We start from the raw sequence: 26900 nt of genomic DNA on the forward strand, positions 1-26900 counted from the left end.
CTAATGGTTAATAACACCATTTTTAGGTCCATATATTGTCTCTTTGGAAACTGCATATTTGTTTGCTATATACCTATTTGAGTATTTTTATTATGATCTATGTCAAAATACTGAAAAATGTGTAACAGAAGCATCACTGAAATTTCTTTAAATAAAAAGCAAACAAATGCATTCAAATCACATCTAACATTTTTATGATGCAATTGCCAATTAGGTCCTTCTTTTATTGGTAATTAGAGTGTGGAACAGATTGTGTAGACTTTGACAAAAAGTGATAATCTGTCCAAACTAACATGCTCTCAACTGATTATTCACAAAATAAGTCTCTATTCCCTTGTCAAGAGTCTATTTTAAAGGTTAACAAATAAGAAATGTACTTCAATTGTGAGACACGGTGTTTCACAAGCAGAGAACAGCTTCCTGATGCTATGAGTCTTCAGCACTTTTTGTTAGTCGCCATGCATTTGAGAACAGCTTCATTAAATCAGTGACATGATCATTTGGAGAAATTTCTCAATTATTGTCAGAAAGCTGCTGAAGCCATCTAGTCAATCAATCTAACCAACTATTAGTAAGCACAGGAAGAAACTCCCATGTTCTTATCATGCATTTTCCTAAACTGCTCTGTTTGAATCTCCACAGGGATCTCTGTAAGTTCTCCAGAGGGACTCCAGACATGACAGAGTTTATGAAGAGCCAGAACATTCATTTTACCTGTGGACTTGACTGTTACATATGCAAAAGTAACAGATAATATAAGTAATCAGGTGGTCCAGGGCCAGATCCCAGGGCAAAAATCCAGGCTATGGATGCCTAAGGTGATGCCCAGAACCCATTTCTCCTGATGGGTCAGAGAAATAAATAATAAGGTGAAAGACTAAAGAGGACAACTGACTTGGTTATCAGGTCTGCTGATTCTTAGAATTGACTCCACAGATCTAATATTCTAGGGCTTCCCTTTCCCTGATCTTTATCTCACCAATTCCATGGCCATGTCATGTTTTCTCACTTATGGCCTTTATGCCCCTGGCTATTAGAAGACTAAATCATTGCAATTTCAAAGATATCTTTGTCTCTCTAGCTTATCTAGATTTCTCCACTGTAGAGAAAGAGTGAGAGAGAGAGAGAGAGTAACGGTGATGAGTATGAAAAAGTGTATGGCAAGTGCATATATGTAAGGCTGACAGACAAGTGTAAGTATCAAATGGAGGGACTAAATGTGTGTTAGTTGGCACATTTATGGCTGGTAATTCTGTGAAGCAAAAAATCAGTATGGGTCACCTTCATATTCAAAGCAGCTAAAATCTTTGTGTCTAGAGAACTACAAGAAAAATGGAAAGTTCTAGTCTTTAAGAGATGCACATATTAAGTGAAGATCATCAAAGGTACATTCAAGAAAATAAATCCATCCTTTCTTGGATAACATTGCCTTGTTGTAATAATTCATCTAAAGTCTGACAAGAGAGTTGTAACTCTTTTGTGTATACAAATTACATTGTAAATTTCAAACTGCTGCAACAATGTACTATTATCTTAGAAGTTTTGTTCAAATTTCAGTTAGGTGATAGCCAGCTAGTGTTGTTCAATTTGACATCCTCTAACTTTGCATCAAAGTACCTATAGAAAAACAGGACAAAAATGTAAAATTGTATCAGAGAAAGTGAAATATCAATCATCAACCTTCTAGATATCAAGCAGAATTCCCACTAATAAAAGGGCAAATTATATTCTACAGCAAACACCAAGTCCAGTTAGAAAACTAATGGGATTTTCACTGATACTTAGCATTTGTACTTTAGAGACCTAGAATATTCACCAGTGAGGGGAGAGAAGCCATGTCACTAATGCATGGAGAAGTGATCAGGCCAATTTCTGTTTATCTCAACTCTACTATTTCCCTTTGCTCTACAGTTATTTGTGACATTATAATTCTCAATAACATAATGTGATTTTGTTTGGAATTGGTTAGCTGTTGGCACATTGAATCACTGGAAATTAAATAGATAGTCAGAGGACCAGTCTTAGAAGCAGTGAATTTTAGGTATTCTGTACTTATGTACTCTTTCTGCCATGATAAAACTATAGAATTTCGAAGTGCCTGTAAACAAGTCAAGCTTTAAAAATCTTTTCATAAATAACCTTACTGACAATTATTGATAATTATAATGTCCCAAAGTATTTTATAAGTATAGTTATTAAAATTCTAAAATACAATAATTGCTAATGCCATTTGTTGATGATAAGAAGAGTTGACAACTTTTCTTCTTACCCTAGCTTTTTACAGGCTTTTGGAGGTTGATGGAAAAAAGGATCTTCAAGTGAACCTGAAATAAATTATCAGGCAGAAAGCAGTCAATCTAGGAAAAAAATGGTAACTATGTGAGATGATGATGAATGCAACTAAATTTACTGTGGTAATCATTTGCAATGTATACATATATTGAATCATTATGTTGTATACCTTAAACTTATACAGTGTTACATGTCAATTATATCTCAATAAAACTGGAAAAAAGAAAACATTAAATAAATGGCTACTTGACTTGTATTTTTTTTTCAAAGAGGTTTTTATGTTATTAAAGTCTGAAGGGAGGATATGAATAGCAACTTGACAATTAGTAAGAGACAAGGGAAAGAATAACTTTGACTATTTAAGACTGCTACTCATGCAATAAGGAACTCACAAAAAACAATATATATAGACCCATTAAAAACACTACAATATAATAGAATACAACAGTTCTTTCAAGTTGCATAGGCAAAACCTATTTTTGATGAAGATTGACTATTGGAAAGACAATTGCATTTTAAAAATCTACTTTGTGTCTCAGGAAATTTTAAAAAATGGATAACATAGGACAAAGAATAAAAGTGTGATGGAATAATCAGAGATTAATGTAAGAAAGATTTAAAGTAAATGATTTCAGCAGTTGACTATATTGGGATAGACTGACATAAAATTATGAAGAGATATTCAGATATCGTAACTTTTCTAAACAAATGTAAAGAAGCATATCATAATATTATCCTTCCTAAAGATATAAGTAACTAAGGAAAACTTGATAAAAGCATATATCAAAGTGATTAACTCAATAAATGTAATATCCATCCATTTCACTGCATTTCTGAAATAATTCAATTAAAGTGCTAAGGACAGAGTACATTATTTTTACCAGCATCCTGAATCTAGGTAGAGAATAAAAGTTAATCATTTGTTTTGCTTTGTGCTCTTATAAACTTTAAATAATTGAATAAAATGAACAGATTTTTTAAAAAGGAAAGTGTTGATTGTGTGGTGTTTACTATTGATCATGTTGGTGTTTTCAAATAATAACGATAAATGAACTCATTAAATCAAGATCAATTATTTTTAAAAGAGTATATAAATTATTAGATTTATATAAGCATTTTCCTATTAGAGTTAAATAGGATCATTATATTGTAAAAAGAATGTCAAGAATTAAAACAATGTCATATAAAAATTCATATTGATTGCCAAACTAAAATTAAAATATCTTATTTCTATTTTAATGCGCTTTAGAAAGATTTGAGCCATTTAAGAAACTGCTTTCTTTGTAAATAATTTTCTCAGTAACCTACTCTTGAATGGTGTTGCTTGTCCATCCATATTTGAAGCAAACTTTCTTTTAAATTGGAGTATAGTTGATATACAATGTTATATTGGTTTCAAGTACACAACACATGGTTCAATAGTTATTGAACCCTCACCCCAATTAGTGCAGTTACTATCTGTCAAGATAGAAAGACTGAAGCAAACTTTCTTTATTAATAAGCGGAACACCCTCATCTTCCTCCCCATTTTATAAAATAACTCCTTTTTTTCCCTCTGTAACAGCTGTGTTTTCTCCTCAAAATACCCCATGGGAAAGATTTTAGCAGGATAACAACAAACATCCTCCTGTGTTGTATTACTTCCATAAACTAATCACCACACAAACTGGAAGATCTTTGTCTCAAACTTTACACAGGAAAAATAAAATAGGTTCAGAATAAACATTTTACCTTTCACCCTAAGGAAGAAATGGTGGGGGCTGAATTAGTGGAGCTAAAATAAAGTATTGAGAGAAGACTTTTTGAAGCTGTCATATATATCTATACACTGTACTTCAGAGGAATTCAGGAGGAAAGTTTTGTAAATAGGCAGAAAGAAACTTGGTTTTAGTTCTTAAAAGAGATTTAAATAAAGAATAGAAAGGATCATAATAATAAACAGTTTCTACATCCATAAAGCTCAGGGATGGAGACTTTCAAACTAGTTGCTTATTCATCTGATAATGTTTTCAGAATATTTATATTTCATGCAATTGTGATAAAGGAAATTTTGCTTTCATTATAAAATACTGTACCTTTATCTCCTTCAAGTTACTACCATCATTTCATTTAAAACTACTTTTAAAAGTTCTCCCACATTATGATGTACAATAAACTCTATGATCTATGATACTCATTGTACTAACAACCATTCCTTGAGGTGTGACTAGGAAATCTGATTCATTATCTTCACTAAGTTTATTGGAGTTATTTTATATCTCTACCTCTGTTTTGAAATTATTATTCTTTTTCCTGAGAGGAAATTTTACCTGGGGGAACATATAAAAGAAAATATTTTTTATTTTTACTATTAGGACCCTTTTCTCAGATATTTATTAAATGACAACAGACCAGCTGTGTTCCAATTATTTATGGAAATTGGCTGGTGGAAGAGGATGTATTGTTATGTTAGGTAGAAACATAGACATGAGCAGCCAGGGAAGGGGAAGATAAGGTTAGAGAAAAAAATGCCCGAACTCTGCCCAGGTAGGGGGTCCCACATTAAGACAACAAAAGATTGGCAGGGAGATAACTTCTTGCCTATGGGCACAAGGACAAACCAGTCCCAACCAAGTCCCAACGACCGCACAATTTGAACAAAACTAATAACTGCTCAAGCCACACCTCATCAACATCTCATTAAAATAAAACTGCAGTTTTGCTCCCTGCCCTTTGGTCTTTTCTGTTGCATTTTGAGAAAAGACATATGCACCAAGTGCAATGGGCGTATAACTAGAACTGTCGATTAAACGACCTCACCCTGTCAATCAAAGAAGTTCCTCCCAAGTAGATTGATAAACAGACCTTCCCTGAAAAGTTCCTTGCCTTTGTCCACCTTGACTCTGGCCCGCCCCTCCCTTGCAGTGTGTTCAAATAAAACGTTCACTCTACTCTGCTGTTGTGCCTCTGACTTTCAATTCTTTGTTGTTGAGGCAGGACAAGAACTGAGGAGAACAAACCCAGCCGGTAACAGTTATATTAAAACATTCCTAATGTAAATCATGAATTATCTTTATTAAGGCCCAGGTGTGGGCCTTCAGATTTTGATACAGATTTAGAAATAGTACAAATTGCAATCAGAAGAAAGGATAAGATAATGTAGTAGTAAATTTTCACATTTAGAGTATATAAAACATTGTTCATTCTAGCTAAATATATTTCACTAGTGTATTTTCATAGCACTAATACATCATTTCTACATTAATTTACATACTAATTCGTGAAAGGTTTTGTTGTGGGGTTTCTGTGTAAAATAACTAATGAACGCCTCTGAACCTGAGTTAAGGAATAACATATTATTACTGCCCATCACATCTTGAAAATAGTCAGCAGTCTAATCGTTATTAGTTCCTTTAGACCTTAGTTCTTTGTCTTCTCAAAGGACAGACAGACTTCTCAATCAACAGACAGACTTAGAATAGTTTCAAGTGTCAGGAGTTTGTCAAGCAAAGAGAAAGCCCCATCTCCAGAGGGAAGTGAGCTGTCCGGAAGCCAGGAGCAGCACCACTATGAAGGATGGGTTGCTTTTTAAGATGGTGGAAAGTCTCTCCTGTGTCTTCCATCATTTAATTGATTTGTTGATTGACAGTTTCTGCTTATCCATTTGGGGTGGGGGTGTATGTGTGCAAAACCACCATGTAAATTTACTATAATTACAATATAATGAACTCTGGTGTGGGGTTAAATGGAAGTTTCCACCCAGAATTTCCAGGATTTCCCACCTGGCTTTAGTCCATTTACATACCAATGGATGTTCGCCACAGCAGAGCCTCTGGTGGATCCCGGGCAAGGGGTGGATGGAAAACGGCCATTCTCTCCATCCCTCTGTTCCTGGTACCTAACTGGTCTGGTGTTTGCCAGTCACTAGGGGCCTGCCCACAGAGTTCCTCCTGGAAGGGGCCAGGGAGGGAGCAGAGAGGGCACCACGGCCAGAGGAGAAGAACCGTGCAGGGCCTGGCTAGGGGGGACCAGAGAGAAGGCACTTGGGAGCATGCCAGGGGCAGCCAAGTGAGAGACTGAGCTGTGAGAAGTAAAACCCCTTTAACCCAACCTGCAGTTCCCCTTGCCCTCCTTCACTTTCACCTGATTCACAGGGAATTTGCCCCGGCCAGGAACACCCTTCCAAACTCTGGAGCTCCACCTGGTCACCTCTGGGTCCCTCTGGGTCTTGGTGCACCTGCACCAGTTTGTATTACTGGTTTGGACCTGTTTGGTCCAGGCAGGAAACTGAACCACACACAGGAGGGGTTTGGGGGCATGATCCAACATCTGGTGACATGGGGGTAGGTGAAGAGGTGGAGGACCTCGTCTAGGACACGGCAGACCTGCTCATGTCTGCCTAGCTACCTGACATAATTAATGCATATATTGGCCCATTCCAGGAGAATATGTAGGATGAAAATGAGATGAATAGGAGTAATCACTCACATATATGAAAAGAAAATTCTCTTGGCAAAGACCCTGAAACAGATTATATAAGGAGAATGAATGGAACTTAGGTTTTTAAATAATATTAACCCTTCTCTCATTAGAATTTAGAAAGTATTGTAGATTTATGCTTTGTTTCATAATCTTTTTGTTAATTCTCTTCCCTTGATTTATTTCCTCAGTAAAGTTCTTTTGAAAAATTTTAATAATTTCTCTGTTTTATCTAAGTTAAGGGGGAAAGGGAGGAAGACACTTTTATTCATGCCTAAGCTTGGAAAGTAAAGGGATGAATTAGCCCTAAAGATGAGAGGTTAGAGTCATGAGGGTCCTACTATTTGGAGAATCTCAAGAAAGTGTTAGAATCACAAGGACCTGGTGGCAGAACCACCTTTTCTCCATGAACTCTTTCTGTCAGTATGTTGAGGATATTTGAGGTCTGTGTGAGTAGAGATACCGATAATTTCTTTCTTCCTTTCTGAGATTTTGATGACTGATTTGGACTCTAGTCCTGGTCATAATATTTACCAAATCCAGAAACAATCTTAAGTTTTTTACATTTATAATTTCATTCTCACCTCACAACTAATTGAAACATAGTATGTATATTATCCTCATTTTGCATATTAAAAATCTCAGATTTAGTGCATAAAAAATTGTACAAAGTGATCAAGCACATAGGTCTGACTGTCTTCAAGGCAATATGTTAGTCTATTTCCAGTCATTGCATGATTGAGAATGTCCTACAGCTCATATTTCTTTAACTCTCCCTCTCTTTTAATCAAGTGCTTTATGTAAGTCCATTTTAGATTTTTACTACCTCCAAAATGTCCAGAAAAGTAACATTTAATATATGTTATTCAGAATAACTCTGTTATGTAACCTTTTAACTAACTGTGACAATAATTTTGATTAAGTTTGAAATGAATGACAAATAACTCATCTATTAAAGTATGTGCCAAAACCTCCAGAGGATGTATTGATTTCCATCAGAATTTATTGTTTTGTAAATTAACTTAAAAAGGTGCTTGCTGTCTCAAAATTCTTCTTAACAGCTCAGTGAGATCATTTTCTGGATAAATAGTAACTATTCACATTATTTATTCCCAATAAATATTGCTTCGAGTGATTTGGTCAGCGATTTTTTAAAAATATAATGATACCCATAAAAGTAAATTAAGTTTCTGCATTAATCTATAAAACATTCTAGGGAGTTTGGCATTGCCAATTTACATTCATATACAACTAGAAATAATTTTAGTTACTTATTTATTTTTTGAACTAATTGCTATTAAAACAATGTGAAATTGGGAGTTTTGAGAACTAAATTGGAGCATTTTGACATCTGAACTGGGGTCAAAACATAAGTTAACAAATGGAAAATGAGAAGCTTAAAAGGTCATTCATACATTCATTTGAAGATATACAAACTCCACAATTCCAGGCCTCAAAAAACTGGCAGTCTAATAAGTAGCAAATAAGCCAATAATTATAATAAGTTATGGCAACAAACTTACATGCATCATTAAAATAGAAAAACAATATCAAACTTTAGAAAAACACCACTTCCACAAAGACCAAAATAATTAGGCAGGATAAAAGATATACCAGCCAAAGACTTTAAAGAAAGCAGAAATCAAAATGCAAATATAAGTCAAATCTGATTCTGAAGGAAATCTACCAAATGGAGTTATTATTTAAGAAACAAAAGCTATGATTAAACTATAGATACATGTCACCAATATGCATTAAATGAATAATCTAACTCAAAAAAAGACTAAGACTTTTAATATGGTATCCTCATTATACTAGTTAAGTAGAAAAAATAAATACCTAGCTGAATTGAATTAAATAATTATTGAAGATGATATAATAGTTATATCTCTAAATTTCCATCTTCCAACAACAGGACAAAGCTTTTTATAATGTTCTCTAAGCATTTACAATAAATGATCATATGTTTAATCTCGGAGATAATTTCAGTAAACTCTGAACATCAGAAAATCTGAAACAAATCTTTTGGGAAGCAAATGAAGATCAGCAATCAAATTAAGCACAGAAAATCATGAGTTATAAATACAACAAAATAATAAAATGAATAAGTAAGTCCAAGGGCCAGCTCTTTGTAAAATAAAATAGTCCCAAGTCAAAGAAAAAAGAGACAAGGTGAGTCCATATAAATTGAAGATAAAATAGACATTATTATAAGAAAATTTTGTGTGCAATTTCAAAAGAAAAAATTCATAACATAATGTTTCCATGAAAAAAAATGGTTTAAATAGTTAAAAATATAAAACATAGATTACTTAGTACCACTGGAAGAAATTTTTAAAGCTATCAAATTCAAGCTGTAATAAAAAAGGACTAATTCCATAGAGCTTCATTCATGAACACTTAAAACTTTTCAATTCCACAGAAAGAACTTTCTTCCATACTTACCATATTATTACACTGAAAATAATCTCAATTTTCTTTTAAATTTTATTTTGGTATCATTAATCTACAATTACATGAAGGACATCATGTTTACTAGGCTCCCCCCTTCACCAAGTCCCCCCCACATCCCCGTTCACAGTCACTGTCCATCAACATAGTAAGATGCTGTAAAATCACTACTTGATTTCTCTGCATTGCACAGCCCTCCCCGTGCCCACCCACACTATACATGTTAATCGTAATGCCCCCTTTCTTTTTTTCCCTGCCCTTATCCCTCCCTTCCCACCCGTCCTCCCCTGACCCTTTCCCTTTGGTAACTGTTAGTCCATTCTTGGGTCCTGTGCTTCTGCTGCTGTTTTGTTCCTTCAGTTTTCTTTTGTTCTTATACTCCACATATGAGTGAAATCATTTGGTACTTGTCTTTCTCCGCATGGCTTATTTCACTGAGCATAATACCCTCTAGCTCCATCCATGTTGTTGCGAATGGTAGGATCTGTTTTTTTCTTATGGCTGAGTAATATTCCATTGTGTATATATACCACATCTTCTTTATCCACTCATCTACCGATGGACATTCAGGTTGCTTCCAATTCTTGGCTATTGTAAATAGTGCAGCGATAAACATAGGGGTGCATCTGTCTTTTTTAAACTAGAGTACTGCATTCTTGGGGTAAATTCCTAGAAGTGGAATTCCTGGGTCAAATGGTATTTCTATTTTGAGCATTTTGAGGAACCTCCATACTGCTTTTCACAATGGTTGAACTAATTTACATTCCCACCAGCAGTGTAGGAGGGTTCCCCTTTCTCCACAACCTCACCAACATTTGTTGTTTGTCTTTTGGATGGTAGCCATACTTACTGTTGTGATATGATATCTCATTGTGGTTTGAATTTGCATTTCTCTGATGACAAGCGATGTGGAGCATCTTTTCATGTGTCTGTTGGCCATCTGAATTTCTTCTTTAGAGAAGTGTCTATTCAGCTCCTCTGCCCATTTTTTAATTGGATTATTTGATTTTTGTTTGTTGAGGTGCATGAGCTCTTTATATATTTTGGATGTCAACCCTTTGTTGCATCTGTCATTTATGAATATGTTCTCCCATACTGTAGGATACCTTTTTGTTCTATTGATGGTCTCCTTTGCTGTACAGAAGCTTTTCAGCTTGATATAGTCTCATTAGTTCATTTTTGCATTTGTTTCCCTTGCCTGGGGAGATATGTTCAAGAAGAGGTCACTCATGTTTATGTCTAAGAGATTTTTCCCTATGTTTTTTTCTAAGAGTTTTATGGTTTCAGGACTTACATTCAGGTCTTTGATCCATTTCGAATTTACTTTTGTGTATGGGGTTAGACAGTGATCCAGTTTCATTCTCTTACATGTAGCTGTCCAGTTTTGCCAGCATCATCTGTTGAAGAGACTGTCATTTCCCCATTGTATGTCCATGGCCCCTTTATTGAATATTAGTTGACCATATATGTTTTGGTTAATGTTTGGAGTCTCTATTCTGTTCCATTGGTCTGTGGCTCTGTTCTTGTGCCAGTACCAAATTGTCTTGATTACTGTGGCTTTGTAGTAGAGCATGAAGTTGGGAGTGAGATCCCCCCCACCTTTTTCTTCCTTCTCAGGATTGCTTTAGCTGTTCGGGGTCTTTGGTGTTTCCATATGAATTTTTGAACTATTTGTTCCAGTTCATTGAAGAATGCTGTTGGTCATTTGATAGGGATTGCATCGAATCTGTATATTGCTTTGGGCAGGATGGCCATTTTGACGATATTAATTCTTCCTAGCCAGGAGCATGGGATGAGTTTCCATTTGTTAGTGACCTCTTTAATATATCTTAAGAGTGTCTTATAGTTTTCAGGGTATAGGTCTTTCACTTCCTTGGTTAGGTTTATTCCTAAGTATTTTATTCTTTTTGATGCTATTGTGAATGGAATTGTCTTCCTGATTTCTCTTTCTATTAGTTTACTGTTAGTGTATAGGAAAACCACAGATTTCTGTGTGTTAATTTTGTACCCTGCAACTTTGCTGAATTCCGGTATCAGTTCTAGTAGTTTTGGGGTGGAGTCTTTAGGGTTTTTTTATGTACAGTATCATGTCACCTGCAAATAGTGACAGTTTAACTTCTTCTTTACCAATCTGGATTCCTTGTGTTTCTTTGTTTTGTCTAATTGCCATGGCTAGGACCTCCAGTACTATGTTAAACAACAGTGGGGAGAGTGGGCACCCCTGTCTTGTTCACGATCTCAGAGGAAAAACTTTCAGCTTCTTGCTTTTCAGTATGATGTTGGCTGTGGGTTTATCATATATGGCCTTTATTATGTTGAGGTACTTGCCCTCTATACCCATTTTGCTGAGAGTTTTTATCATGAATGGATGTTGAACTTTGTCAAATGCTTTTTCAGCATCTATGGAGATGATCATGTGGTTTTTGTCTTTCTTTTTGTTGATGTGGTGGATGATGTTGATGGATTTTCGAATGTTGTACCATCCTTGCATCCCTGGGATGAATCCCACTTGGTCATGGTGTATGATCCTTTTGATGTATTTTTGAATTCGGTTTGTTAATATTTTGTTGAATATTTTTGCATCTACGTTCATCAGGGATATTGATCTGTAATTTTCTTTTTTGGTGGGGTCTTTGACTGGTTTTGGTATTAGGGTGATGTTGGCTTCATAGAATGAGTTTGGAAGTATTCCCTCCTCTTCTATTTTTTGGAAAACTTTAAGGAGAATGGGTATTATGTCTTCCCTGTATGTCTGATAAAATTCCAAGGTGAATCCATCTGGCCTGGGGTTTTTGTTCTTTGGTAGTTTTTGATTAGAGCTTCAATTTCATTGCTGGTAATTGGTCTCTTTAAATTTTCTGTTTCTTTCTGGGTCAGTCTCGGAAGGTTGTATTTTTCTAGGAAGTTGTCCATTTCTCCTAGATTTCCCAGCTTGTTAGCATATAGGTTTTCATAGTACTCTCTAATAATTCTTTGTATTTCTGTGGAGTGCGTCGTGAATTTTCCTTTCTCGTTTCTGATTCTGTTGATGTGTGTTGACTCTCTTTTCCTCTTAATAAGTCTGGCTACAGGCTTATGTATTTTGTTTATTTTCTCGAAGAACCAGTTCTTGGATTCATTGATTTTTGCTACTGTTTTATTCTTCACAATTTTATTTATTTCTTCTCTGATCTTTATTATGTCCCTTCTTCTGCTGACCTTAGGCCTCATTTGTTCTTTTTCCAATTTCAATAATTGTGACATTAGACCATTCATTTGGGATTGTTCTTCCTTCTTTAAATATGCCTGGATTGCTATATACTTTCTTCTTAAGACTGCTTTTGCTGTATCCCACAGTAAGTTGGGGCTTTGTGTTGTTGTTGTCATTTGTTTCCATATATTGCTGGATCTCCATTTTAATTTGGCATTGATCCATTGATTATTTAGGAGCATGTTGTTAAGCTTCCATGTGTTTGTGAGCCTTTTTGCTTTCTTTGTACAGTTTATTTCTAGTTTTATACCTTTGTGGTCTAAAAAGTTGGTTGGTAGGATTTCAATCTTTTGGAATTTACTGAGGCTCTTTTTGTGGCCTAGTATGTGGTCTATTCTGGACAATGTTCTATGTGCACTTGAGAAGAATATGTATGCTGTTGCTTTTAGGTGTAGAGTTCTGAAGATGTCTGTTAGGTCCATCTGTTGTAGTGTGTTGTTCAGTGCCTCTGTGTCCTTACTTATTTTCTGTCTGGTGGATCTGTCTTTTGGAGTGAGTGGTGTGTTAAAGTCTCCCAAAATGAATGCATTGCATTCTATTTCCTCCTTTAATTCTGTTAGTATTTGTTTCACATATGTTGGTGCTCCTGTATTGGGTGCATATATATTTTTAATGGTTATATCCTCTTGTTGGACTGAACCCTTTATCATTATGTAATGTCCTTCTTTATCTTTTGTTACTTTCTTTATTTTGAAGTCTATTTTGTCTGATACTAGTATTGCAACACCTGCTTTTTTCTTTCTGTTGTTTGCATGAAATATCTTTTTCCATCCCTTGACTTTAAGTCTGTGCATGTCTATGGGTTTGACGTAAGTCTCTTGTAAGCAGCATATGGATGGGTGTTGCTTTTTTATCCATTCTATTACTGTGTCTTTTGATTGGTGCATTCAGTCCATTTACATTTAGGGTGATTATTGAAAGGTATGTACTTACTGCCATTGCAGGCTTTAAGTTTGTGGTTACCAAAGGTTCCAGGTTAGCTTCTTTACTATCTTACTGTCTAACTTAACTCCTTGTTGAGCTATTATAAATGCAGTCTGATGATTCTTTATTTATCTCCCTTCTTATTCCTCCTCCTCCCTTCTTCATATGTTGGGTGTTTTGTTCTGTGCTCTTTTTAGGAGTGCTCCCATCTAGAGCAGTCCCTGTAAGAAGCCCTGTAGAGGTGGTTTGTGGGAGGCAAATTCCCTCAACTTTTGCTTGTCTTGCAATTGTTTAATCACTCCTTCATATTTAAATGATAATCGTGCTGGATACAGTATTCTTGGTTCGAGGCCCTTCTGTTTCGTTGCATTAAGTATATCATGCCATTCTCTTCCAGCCTGTAGGGTTTCTGTTGAGAAGTCTGATGATACCCTGATGGGTTTTCCTTTGTAGGTGACCTCTTTTTTTCTCTCTGGCTGCCTTTAATACTTTGTCCTCATCTTTGATCTTTGCCATTTTAAATATTATGTGTCTTGGTGTTGCCCTCCTTGGATCCCTTGTCATGGGAGTTCTGTGTACCTCTGTGATCTGAGAGGCCATTTCCTCCCCTAGTTTGGGGAATTTTTCAGCAATTATTTCTTCAAAGACACTTTCTATCCCTTTTTCTCTTTCTTCTTCTTCTGGTACTCCTATAATATATATTGTTCCATTTCAATTGGTCACACAGTTCTCTTAAATTCTTTCATTCCTGGAGATCCTTTTATCTCTCTCTGCATCAGCTTCTCTGCATTCCTGTTCTTTGTTTTCTAGTCCATTAATGGTGTCTTGCATCTCGTCCATTCTGTTTTGAAGTCCTTCCTGAGATTGTTTTATTTCTGTGTTCTCCCTCCTTAGTTCTTGCATATTTCTCTGCAAGTCCATCAGCATGGTTATGACTTTTGTTTTGAATTCTTTTTCAGGAAGACTGGTTAAATCTATCTCCCCAGGTTCCTTCTCAGGGGAAGATGTAGCAGATGTCGAAGCTCTCTGGGTTAGTCTTGTCTGGATCAAATTTTTTTGCCTTTTCATGTTTATAGGTGCAATGGTGAGCTATTGACTCATCTGTCAGCTGGGAGAGCCAAGGCTTTCCACTTGCTCCTGGTCTTTCTTTACTGGGACAACTGCGACCCCTAGTGGCTTTTGTTGGGCAATTGTGTGTAGACTGGGTCTCTGTATCTTGCCCAGCCGGTATGGAGGAAGCTCCCTAGCTGTGGGGGTGGCCAGCTTCAGGCTGCCGCTGTGCTATGGTGGGGCCCTGGAGGGGTAATGGATGGGGGGCTGTTTGGTTGTTTACCTCCGTGAGGTGTCTCAGAGCTGTTGGGCAGGGGGTTAGTGCGCCTGGAGTTCCCTGAATTTCCAGCTCCTGGACTGTGACCTGGGATGCTTCCGTCCAGCTGTGGGGTCCCTGTCCCTTTAAGACTTTTAAAAAGCACTTGCTTTTCTTTGTCCTAGGGGCGCTGGCTTCAGGACCTGCTCACAGGTCTTGCTGTCCTGCTTCCCTAGTTTCCAGCACCCCACGCATACACTGTGTGTCTGCGCTCTGGTGCGGATGGCTAGGGCTGGGTGTTTAGCAGTCCTGGGTTCCCTCTGCCTCCCTGCTCTGACTCCTTTCCTCCCACAGGGAGCTGGGGTGAGGGGTCTCAGGTCCCACCGGGCTGCAGCTTATGTCTTACCCCTTTCACCAGGTGCTCTGTTCTCACAGGTGTGGATGTAGTCTGGCTGTTGTCCTGTGTCTTCTGGTCTCTCTTTTAGGGATAGTTGTATTTGTTGTATTTTCAAAAATATATATGTTTTTGGGAGGAGATTCCCACTGTGCTACTCATGCCACCATCTTGGCTCCACCCCAAGTAATCTCAATTAAAAAAAAAATCAGAGTATACAAAAAAAATTAAATAAATTTAAAACAAAATGTGCCTTGATTTTAAAGGAAAAAGAATTAATAAAATTTTAAATAGGATTATAGAGTTGAATAATCGTAAAAGGAAGAGCCTCATTCTTTCATGTGCAATTCAATATTGATGTTATATTTTCAAATTAATGCATATCATAACAACTATTTGAACTCTAAAAATTTTTTAATATTTTAAAACTTGAAAGAATTCATTCTTAAAAAGAATAAAGTATATAGCTAAAGTGTTCTGTATGCTGTAATAATGTTAACTATCAGAAAGCTTGGAAACAAAAATATAGCCACTGAAGACCTAGAAATTTCTTTTTTGATAACGTTGGAATTTGAATTGACACAGAAGGAACACTTAGTAAAAATTGTATTGGTGGTTTATTTGGTCATACATTCTTAGAAAAATATCATTAGATCTTTATTTCTCAAAAGCAATGCAAATAATTCCAAAATGAAATAGGAATAGATTTGCCTGAGAAAATACAGGACACAGAAATTAATTAGAATTTCTGACAAACAACAAAATTTTTAAGTGTAAGTATATTTATATAAGTATATTTAAATATAAACATGCAATATTTACTAAAAATTATTAATTAGTTGTTTATCTGAAAATTAAATATAACAGAGGGTCCTATGCTTATTTGCTAAATTTGACAGTCCTGCAGACAAGTTAATGAAAAATTAGAAATTATAAAAGAATAAGAATAAAATAATTAAATGATAAAAACAAAAGAATAATACATGAAAGTAATATTTGACCACATAATCATTTGATAAGAAATGTCTTTGAGCACTATTTGCTACATTTGCTGAGCAGTAAAAGTTGACAATTTACATAATCTTAATGTCACTCTTTTAAATCATTAAGAAAATTATCCAAATAGACAAAAGAGATGATAAGCAATTCATTAGAAAATATGATTGCCTAATAAATATGATTAATCTTCAATTCCATTCATAATTCTAGAAATGAACAATTTTTAAATTTGAACAGCTGCATTATTGAACAATCTATATACATTAAAATTCACTGCTTTTAATTTTACAATTCAGTTAATTCTCATAAACTCACAATCACATGACTACCACCACAGTCATTATATAGAGCAGTTTGATTACTCAAAAAATTCCTGCATGATATTTTACAAGAATTCCTTCCTCTCAGCTCTGGCCTTTGATATCACTATCTACTTCCTGTTGACTGTGGCTTTGCCTTTTCTGTAATTTCATAAAAATGGAATCATATTTTATGTATAATTATGTTTTTTGAATGACTTCACTTAACATAATTCTTTTGCAATTTATACATGTTAGTGCATGTGTCTGTGTATCATTCTTTTTTTAGGTCTGGGTAGTAGTCCATTGTCTATACAACACATATATTATTTTTTTAATTAAGAAAGTTTGTGGAAATATATTTCTCAATAACCCTTGAGATTTATTACAAATAAGGAATAATATGTAGCACACTAATAAACTACTCTACATCAATAAATAGTAGCACTTGATATATATGATTTTGTTATTTTAAATTACATAATAAGTAGTATGTAGATATAATTCTATTTCATATTAAATGTTAACCAATTTGAGAGCTCTACTATAATTATATTACTTATTAAAGATTTTTCATTTAATTTCCAAATTTAGAATCTCTTGCTATCACTTTTAAAATGAAAGGTATCTTCAGATTACTAGGTAAACCACTGAAAGGCTTTAACTATTTTCAACTCTTCAACTATGCACATTAGTATTATTTTGGTTTTGTATAACAAAAAATACAGAAAATGTTGAAAAATATATAAAGACAAAGCATTAAAACCCTTATTTTAAAAAAATCCCTGCATTTTAAACAGGAAAACAATCTAATAGAAAAAAAATGGTTTCAATAGAAAATTTATAAAAGAAATACAAATGTCCAATAAACACCAAATCTCACTAATAACCCAGAAATTAAATTGAGAGAGTTATTTGCCTTGTAAAGTGATTCATAATATTTGGGGTAGACACCCTAAAATTGTTAGTGAACATATAAATTGAGTCTTTTAGAGGCAAACTGAGCACTTTCCAACACAACTCAAATGTTTGAAATTCACATGTACAAAGATAAATGTAGAGTGATTTTCACTGAAAGAGTACAAAAACAGAAATTTGGAAATAAAATAAATGGCACACACAGAATGTAATGATCTAATAAATAACAGTGCAGCGTTTTTGTATCTGGATAGGCAAGGCCATGCTGTAGTAATAAACATCCCCAAACCTTAGTGGCTTTTAATACAAAGTTGTATTTCTTACTAATATCTCAAGTCTCCATGTCTCCTCACTTCAGGACCCCGCCAGATGGAGCAGCTGTTATTTCAAACTTTGCTAGTCACTGAGGCAGGGAGAACACAGACCTAAAGGATCTGTCACCATCAAATGTTCTGGCTAGGAGGTGACACCACTGTAGAATGTGGTGGCACTGTATTTACCATGAAGAAAATCCTGATCAAATATTAAATAGTTTGCACAACAAAGTGGGCAATGTAGTAATATGTTATTGCACTTTGTGTGCCTGTGTGTATGTGTGTGAATGTGTTTCCATTGTGCTGCGTGGGTCATTTCCTATTGCCCGGAAATGATGGCTAGATCCCTTCTTTGTTTGCACTTACTAAGAGGAAAGAGAAAGTCTTGAAATGTATATCCACTCAAAAATCTACGCTTGTACCCTGCCACACTCACTGTGGGGAGAAGGCTGAGAAGAGAGAGCAGGGGGGACCAGGGCTTCATGGGAAAGGTGCTGTGAGTGATGGGTGTTAGGGGCGAGAGGTTACTTCCTTCCCTCTTAGCAGGGGAGGGGCCTTGAATCTCACTTTACTCAAATCCAAATGAAAGGGCAGCTCCAAGAAACTGGCTGGGAGACACTGAGGGTGATTTACTGGAAGGAGATGAGCATCTTCTTTCTCACTGCATGCTTGCTCAACTGCTGAAATTCAGGCCTCTCCATTGTGGCCAAGAGAGTAAACTGTGGTGATATAGTTTCTGCAAAAACTAGACCCGTGTTTCTGGAGTTTAGGAGCGAGAATGAATTTTGAGGCTGGAGTCTACATCTTGAATGAGGTTTCTGAAGGTAGAGGCTTTGGAGAGTAGCCACCAACAAGCTGGAAAGTATCTTCGGGATAGTATTCCAGAGATGAGGGTGACAGACCCATGCCCAGTCTCTGCACCTCTTTGAGGATAAACAGGGTCTCAGAAAGGAGTATGGAGCCCAGAGCAGCAGTGAGAGCTGCTCGTGTCCAGGAAGGCCCTGCCCTGGGCAGACAGGGATGCCACTCAGGCCAAAAGGGACATGGGCTCTTCTCCCCCAGGTATTTCTACGTGACATGGAGGGCTGCAAGTGAAGCTAAAATCCACCGCAAGAAATCATACACATTGTGAACTCAGAAACCACACACCAGTAGAGGCCACCAGCTAGTGGAGAGGACCTGATGGAAACAGGACAAGCCAGCATGAGCCTGGGGACTCTCCCACCACCGGAAGTGAGTCTGTGCTCACAGAAACGCTCATCTCCACTGTTCCTCTCCACTGTTCCTCTCCCCAGTCCCAGTGCAGAGTCTAGACCCAGAGGGTTAGGGCCAGTGAGTGACAGAGCAGGACTGTCTCTTCTGACACCTATAGCCCTCCCTCCCCACAAACAAGGAGAAGAGAAGAAAAGTGAGGCGTGCAAGATAAAAGAAAGCTTATTAGAGTAGGCATTAGAATATTAAAATGTACTGAACTCTGAATTAAATTTTAGTAGGTAAAAATAGCCAGAAATTCAAGGGAAGAGATATTTGACAGAGGAGATAAAGCACATTGTTTATGAAAACAGAAGCCATAAAAGAAAAACCACAACATGTTAATTATTGAATGAATTGTGACTCCTTAATAAACAGGTTACCTGTAGGTGTAATGATTATGTGGCTATATGTTAATGGTAAATATCCTAACAAGTTACATATTAAATTGTTAGCAGTGGTTGGTTATCTCTAGGAAGCAAGACTGAAAAGTGTGGCATTGTAATGGAAAACCTATATTTTCAGATTTTAAGACTTGTTCTTAGATCTCTTTATAACAAAACATCATAAAATATATTAATTTACAATTTTCAGATGAATGGCAAATGACTCCACAAATTCAACTGTATAACATTCAAAAATATATGCCTATGGAAGGAATGGAATAAACTCTGACCTACTTTTCAGAAAGTTGGGATTCTTTACATTTAACTATTCACTATTGTAGTAACAAGAGGATAATTCTACAACAATAAAACTGATAGTCTTAGCTAATACATTTTGTTTCTAGTGTTTGTAAAAGACAAGAATCTTTGCTTATTATTGTCTTGTCATGAATGGGTACTTCTCAATTATGTATGGCAATGAGAGATAAAAGCTGTGGATAATTAAGAGCCACAATAATACCTTAATGCAATTTTAGGTAGTATTTTCAATCTTTCTGTATAAGCTCTCAACAGTACTATTAAGCAATTATAAGTTCTAATTTGTTCAGATTCTACAGCCTCTCAGCCATCTTCCTCCCACACTTTGATAGACCTATTGATACGAAGTGAAATTACTGAAAAGTCATCAGCAGAAAGGAGGAGAGGAGGGTACTCTGAATCTAGTCCCACCGAGTCAGGCTATCAAACTCACAAGTTAAATAATTGTTCTGAATTTATCTGACTCTATTTCTCAAATACAATGGTATGCAGATGTCAATAGCTCACTTACATTTTACTATGAAGGTGGTTCTCTATTTATCCACAGCTTCCCAGATCTCTGTTGTCAAGTATGGCATTCTACTACATGGAGATGTTTTAATGAAGGCACACTTGATAAATGGACACTATTTCTATTATCATTTATTTCTTCTAACAATTCAGTTAACATCAATCGCAACCCACATAAAACCAACCATGGGCTGTCAAAATGGCTTTCTGAGTGAGTGACATACTCGGTGAAATGAAAACTGTCTCCATAACCGTCACTTAGCACTGGGACATTCTTTTCTAGTGGTGGCAGCTGCTCTCTCCTTCTGTCTCTAATTCTGTTGACTAACTGGGCTTAACCACAATGACCAATTCATTTACCCTTATTGGCTTCTCTTCATAACCTCTCAGGGCTTGCTTCTGTTCTTTCTCATGTATTAGAAATACAGGAGTTATTTTATTTTTTTTCAAAAAGTCATCAATATTTAAGGAGTACGTCTCCCCAGTTCTATCAATCACAAAATAAAATATTCTGATAAAATGTGGTTTCCAGTAAGAATCTTCATCTTAATGCTACAGTCCTTTCTATATTTTCTTTTGTTTTATTTTTAATGACCTTTCTTGATCACCTAATATGTAAATCACAAGAGCTAGAACTAACTTCCAACATATTTTGTCTAAGTAAAAATTGTTATAGCCAATATGTTGAAAAAGTACACCCTGTGGATGTAAACAAAACCCAATTTTATTTTTAAACTTTATTCAGTGGGGAAACTTGTTTCTCTGCCCAAGAGACAAAAATATGTCAGGCTCTATGACATTTTTGCTGAATCTAAGGTAAACAAACAGTTCTAAACTTATCTCATGCTATAGAACATTGCCTCAGTTTAGAGATTAGAAGTGTAAGATGTTAATCAATATTTCAATGTTCATTCAAAGCATAACAACACCTTTTTTACACACACACACAAAACTACACACACACTATAAGCCTCTCACAAAACCTTTTGCCTCTCCAGATCTGATGCTCTTTCGGGCTCTTGCTGGAGGGGGTTCCTGAGAATCTTCAATCTAAATCTTTTTTCATTTCCTTTGAATACTGATCTGCTGCCTCAGTGCCAATTATTGCTTCTTGGTGCCTAAATTGAAATTCCAATTTTGACATACTCTTACACTGACATTTTTAATGGCTCAGAAGAACTCCTTTACCAGTGCATGGTTCATATCTCAAATATCAAAAGGAACTTTCTATAATATACAAAGATATAACTCATGTCAGCTAGCAGAAAAGGTAGGTGGCTTGTATAAGAAAATCTAAATTTTTAATTCAGGTATGCCAAACTCTTCACAGTTTGTCCAAATTGTGTTAACCTCCTATTAAAGATGAAAACTAAATATTTGGCATGAGAATAGCCATCAAGTTCAAGTGACTCATTCAAATGTAGGGAGAAATAAATTCAGACACATGGTTTCTGATATTTCAAGTATTAATGAAAATGTCTTAGGAAAATTAGTGAACTAGAGTATCTCAATTGGACAAAGTATCTTCAAAACAGTCACAAATTCAAGTACTACACTGATTATAATAGTAGAAAATTCAACCAGCCTTTGTAACTTGATGTTCAGAGAAAATATAAAACAAATAAAGTATCCCCAAAGTCAAAATAAAAATTATTGTTGATCAGCTGAAGATTAAAGAAAGTTTGCCTTACAGCAAAGACTTAACAATCAAAAACTCAGAAGTTTAGTAACAAAAGACTTCTTAGGAAAGAACTACACAGACCAGTCCAATTGGATCCAGATATCTATTTTTCAGACATAAAAATAAAGAGAATAACAGTTTTCCAGTTACTTTCCAGGAAAGTTACTGAAGCTTTCTATTGTTAGATACTTGATAAATTGATATGTTAATGTATCAATATGGACCAAAAGGTTTTTTAATGAATGAGCTTGTTTTAACAAGGGTCTTTTTTGGGTTGAAGAAACAAGAAATTCCATTCAAAAAGGGGTAGGGTGGTGTGTGCCTTTTAATGATAGAAGCTCATGAAACCAAGGGGAAACAGTTTTTTCAGGCTGCAAATGAATTGGAAATGAGGGATGGCAAACCTGGCACTTAAAAGTTACACAATCACTCTAATTTCTGATTTTCTTTTTGGATATGTGCTATTTTCCTTGCTCATCTAATTAACTGTTTTCTTTTTCTCTTTGCACTATAACTACTGGTGCTGACATAAACTATTGTGTCTCTACTGAGAGCTGATTACACATTAGTTATCCATCTCTCTTATAAACCACCTGCCAGGTTCATCCCAGCCCCTCTGGTCCAATCCGTTATTAACAAAGAGACAAAGATTTTGTGATACTTACACCCTCCCTTCTGGGACTATGTCTATTATTGGTTTGGTTTTGAACCAAGGGATTTAGTAGTGTTATATTGTTAAGATTTAAAGAAACCTTAAGACTTTTTTCAATTTAGCCCTTGTCTTATGCTGCAATAGTCCAAGGATGACAGTTTCATAAATGTACCTTAAGGAATGGTATCCCAGAGACTAACATGCTACTTGTTTCACCAATATCTCCTCTGTTCTTTTCTGGAACAGCTCTGAGTTTAGAGCTGCACCCCCTCTCACTTAACCAGGGTTGAGAAGGTGAAGTGCCTCAGTGTTATCGGGATAACAGAAGTATACTCTTGTTCAACCAAGAAGTATTGTTCATGTAAAATAGCTTTTCTTGAACCAACTAAAGATATGAAAGAGCAGTCTTGAAATGGTCCAAGCCTAATATTTAGGATTTTCCTCTCAGAGTTAATGAACTGAAAATGAGGAAATGCAAATGAGGGCCTTTACCACAATATCTGGCTCATAATAGGTGTTCAGAAAATGTAATCTGAATTAATATGAATTTATGTCACTTTGGACATATCTCATATTTTCTTCAAACCCCAGTTTCTTAAATTTTTTCTCCATGTGACAATGCCTAGCATGTTCTTTCTTCTTGCTATCAATATTTGTATTTTTTCCTGTGGGGTATGCTGTAATTTATATACGCAACTCCATTTAACTTCAAATAGTCTATCTTTCTGGGCTGCATTAGGAAAAGCAGAACTATTGGGAGTGTGAATAGGGAATTTATAAGTGCTGGGTCACTGAGCCAACCCCCTCCCAAACTCTCTTGTGTCTACTTCCCTGGCACCATGAGCTTTCACACAGTAAAGAACCATCTGTTTTCTGGGTTCATGGTTTTCTCCTCTGGTACTCCCCTTCACTCGATTATTAATAATTCATGCCTCAAGATCTGCAACTCCCCAGTAATATTCATAGCATTCATAAAACTTATATTTAAGGGAATTTGATACACCTAGCTTTTATTAGATTGTTTGTGTCATATGAAGGCTGAGAGGTGCCGCTTCTAGAAACATATATCCAGACAAAGCATTCGCATATATTGTTATAAACAAAATGCATCAGGCCATTAGGACTTTAGGCTTAACAGACCTTATAATTAGCAGTATCAATACTTAATACTTAATTTAGGATACTACTACCCTCGTTTCTGGATGGGTAACATTTCCACCATCCATAAAGTATCCAAGAAAATATATTCTCTATACTGATTCTGTCTTTAAAACAAAACAAAAAGCCCTACACTTATTAGTTCATTAATTCAACAAATATTTGAGTTCCTTGGAAAACCAAGGAAATGGACAAATATGAATAAGACACCATCTCTACATTAAGGAGTAGAAAAGACATGAAGGTAAATAATAGCAAGACAAATAATATGTGCTAGAATAGAATTTGTACTTGATAGGGCATGGTGGATAAAGAGAAAGGTTTTATCCAACACTTTCTGATATGAATGTATAACAAGCAAATTAAATTATTTGCATGTACTTATGTTACTTTATAACATGAGTTAAGTACTCTTTAGATCTGCTTTAATTACTTTAAATCTCTCAGTAATAATCATTAAGTATTTATTATCCCCCACATGCCTAACATAGTTTTGGAAGCTATAAAATATTTTAAAAGCATATTCTATGTTTAGAGAAGAGTTTATATAATCCAGCACATTTAGTAAATTACTCTATAGTTAAATCAATTGACAACAAGTATTTCTAACTCAAGTGACCTGGTTTGATTTCACTGCTTAGGAAATGATTTCAAAAGGACCATAATTAGATGATTCCAATTTGAACATAACAGTTAGCTTACTGCCAGATATCTTGGTCATGCTCCCCTTGTGAAATTGCCCCTTTAACCTTATAAGTGCTTTAAGCCAAAGAAAAACTGAAAGAGAGCCAAGGAATAACCTGAATAACCAAAATAAACGGTTGCTTTGTTTGGAAAGGGCAGAAAACGTCTTGTTCTACTGAGGTCAGCAACTTTTACAGACATTATAGAGATTAAAAAAAATTTTACCTAGAATTTAAAATTGAGACAAGACACTTCATATCTTATCTAAGCAATCTCTAATAAAATGTTTCTTTGTAATGATAACACATATTATGAATGCTGACTTGTCTGAGTACTGACAATGACAAGGCCCTGTTATAGGCATTTCTACATGCACTAGCTTATTTAATCCTCTCATCTACCCTATGAGTTTGGTACAATACATATTATCACATCCATTGTAGAGGTGGGACTTCTGAGTCATAGGGAAGTTAAGCAACTTACTATATATTCCATTATAATAAGTGTTAGATCTTAAGGCAGTTGCAAGGCTGCCAACCCAGCAATAACCTGCAGAAATAGCCAGATTAAAATGTGTAGTTCTTAACCAACCTCTGGGGAGTTTTAGGTCAAGTAGTCTGAGCAGGGGTCCAGGAATCTGTGTAAAAATTTACTAGGGAGATTTTAGTGTAGTTGGGTTTAGGGATTACATATTGGACTCACTAAACTGCCATACCCAGAGGTACTGCTGTTGAAAGAGAACTGACATTGTAGAATTCATCACTGACACAGCTAGTAGAGAAATAGGTCTTCCACCTTACCCACTTCATCCTCAAACAAAGCAAGGGAAAGTATTGCTGAATATACTGACAACTAATCACACAAAGGCTAGGTACCCAAAGATTTAGCAATGATAAATCCACATAATTTGATGCAAAGTGTAATGTGAGCCTTGATACAGAAGTACAACATCCGGCACACACTAGTAAGGAAAAAAGAACACAGTGGTAGTCAAAGAAAGGAATCAGTAGAATTTAGATAAAGCTAAATGAGAACTGCAGAACAAATTAAATGAAAAATTATTCTACCATATCATCTGGGCAAGGATTTTTTTATGAATCCTAAGACATAGAGATTTGAAAATTTTTATCAGAGACCCACAGCATTTTATCTCTTCTAATAATAATAAGAGTAGTCATAGCAATATTAGCTACCAACTCTTGAGTACTTGCTATATTCAAAATGCTGGCAATTAGCAAGCAGCTAATGTAATCAGAATTATACTTTTGAAAGATCTGGTGGGAACTATACTGTAGAAAGAATAGAAAGGAGCAGGAAAAACGAAGATATTTTCTTCACTAAGAGCTGAGTGAATAGCATGGAATAGGAGGTAACAGTTGAGATGAAGGGAAGTGAACAGATACAAGAAATGGTTAGGAGGTAAAACTGAAAAATTTGTATTGATTTGTCAGAGTTCCCCATGGGATAGAAGGAGAAAAGGTGATGCCCCATGGTTCTGTCTTGAGAAGCTGTGTAGATAAACGGTGCTACTTCATGTCCTGGATAGGTTAGGTGTGAGGTTCTAGAGAAAGTTAAATGAGAAGTCAGTAGACGTTTGATCCTGTTTGAGGTTCCAGAGAAAGTTAAATGAGAAATCAGTAGACGTTTAAGCTAAGGAGACACTTTTGAGTATGAGATTTGAAATTCATCATTATTTAAATGGCATTTGATACCTAGAGAGTGGATCAGACCATCCAAGGAGGATGTAATTAGAGTAAGAAGAGCTCATATAATTTCACCTTATCATTTAGGAAACCTCTGAGGTAGGCTGACAAACTGAAGCTCAGATAGAATTCAGATAGAAGCTCAGATAGAATTCAGAAAGTGATTAGTCAAGAACTCAACCCCATATATGTTTGATTTCACAGCTAACACTTTCATCCATAAACTAGACTATAATTTAGTTGTTATAATTTATGATTGTTAACTTACATAGTATAACATGTATACAGCTTTTATGCTATAATTTACAGTGAGTTACATGTAATTATTTTCTTTTCAGCTTAAGTTTTGAATAAAAAGTTCAGGTTTTCTTATAACTAAATATTTGACCTGAGCAGTTCTATTTCAAATTACTAATACCAAGATACATATTATATTAATTTACTTTAAAAGGATTTATTTATTCCATCTCTGTGTGCTGCTCTCTACATGTTGAGCACAAAAAACAACCAACTATGCTTAGATTAAAAAGAAGGAAAGACTCTCTATGGAGGTCTTCACAAAACTGGAAGACATAACTCTTATAATAACTCTTATAAAGCAATAGTGAACAGACTGTATAATAAGTAACCAAGTTGTTTGTAATGTTCCCCTTAGCTTGACTAAACTTTAGACAGGTTTCTTTCTGACTGTATGCCCCTAACCTCCATTATCTTAGAGTATTTGCTTTCCAAATTTTTAACTGTGAATTTTTTCTCTGTTCATTTAAAATATACATAAATCTTCCAGCATCTTAGGAGTCTCACAACTCAGGAAATATCTTTGAAAGGAACCTGAGAAATATCTCTTTAAAGGGTAAGCAATGAAGGAGAAAGCACCCCATGTCCTAGTCCCTGTTCAAGGATAGGGTCCTTACTTAAGCGGGTACTTATTAGTTAACATAGATGGCCTAAT

At 35.5% G+C, this 26900-nt stretch overlaps 1 long non-coding RNA gene across 2 annotated transcripts in view; it reads right to left on the minus strand.

The window, feature by feature from the left end:
* LOC118966949 (uncharacterized) overlaps positions 1-26900 on the minus strand; it is a 92666-nt gene that overhangs the window by 28204 nt on the left and 37562 nt on the right. The window lies entirely within an intron of this gene.

The sequence above is a fragment of the Manis javanica genome, chromosome 6, assembly GCF_040802235.1.
Source record: "Manis javanica isolate MJ-LG chromosome 6, MJ_LKY, whole genome shotgun sequence".
NCBI classification, from domain to species: domain Eukaryota; kingdom Metazoa; phylum Chordata; class Mammalia; order Pholidota; family Manidae; genus Manis; species Manis javanica.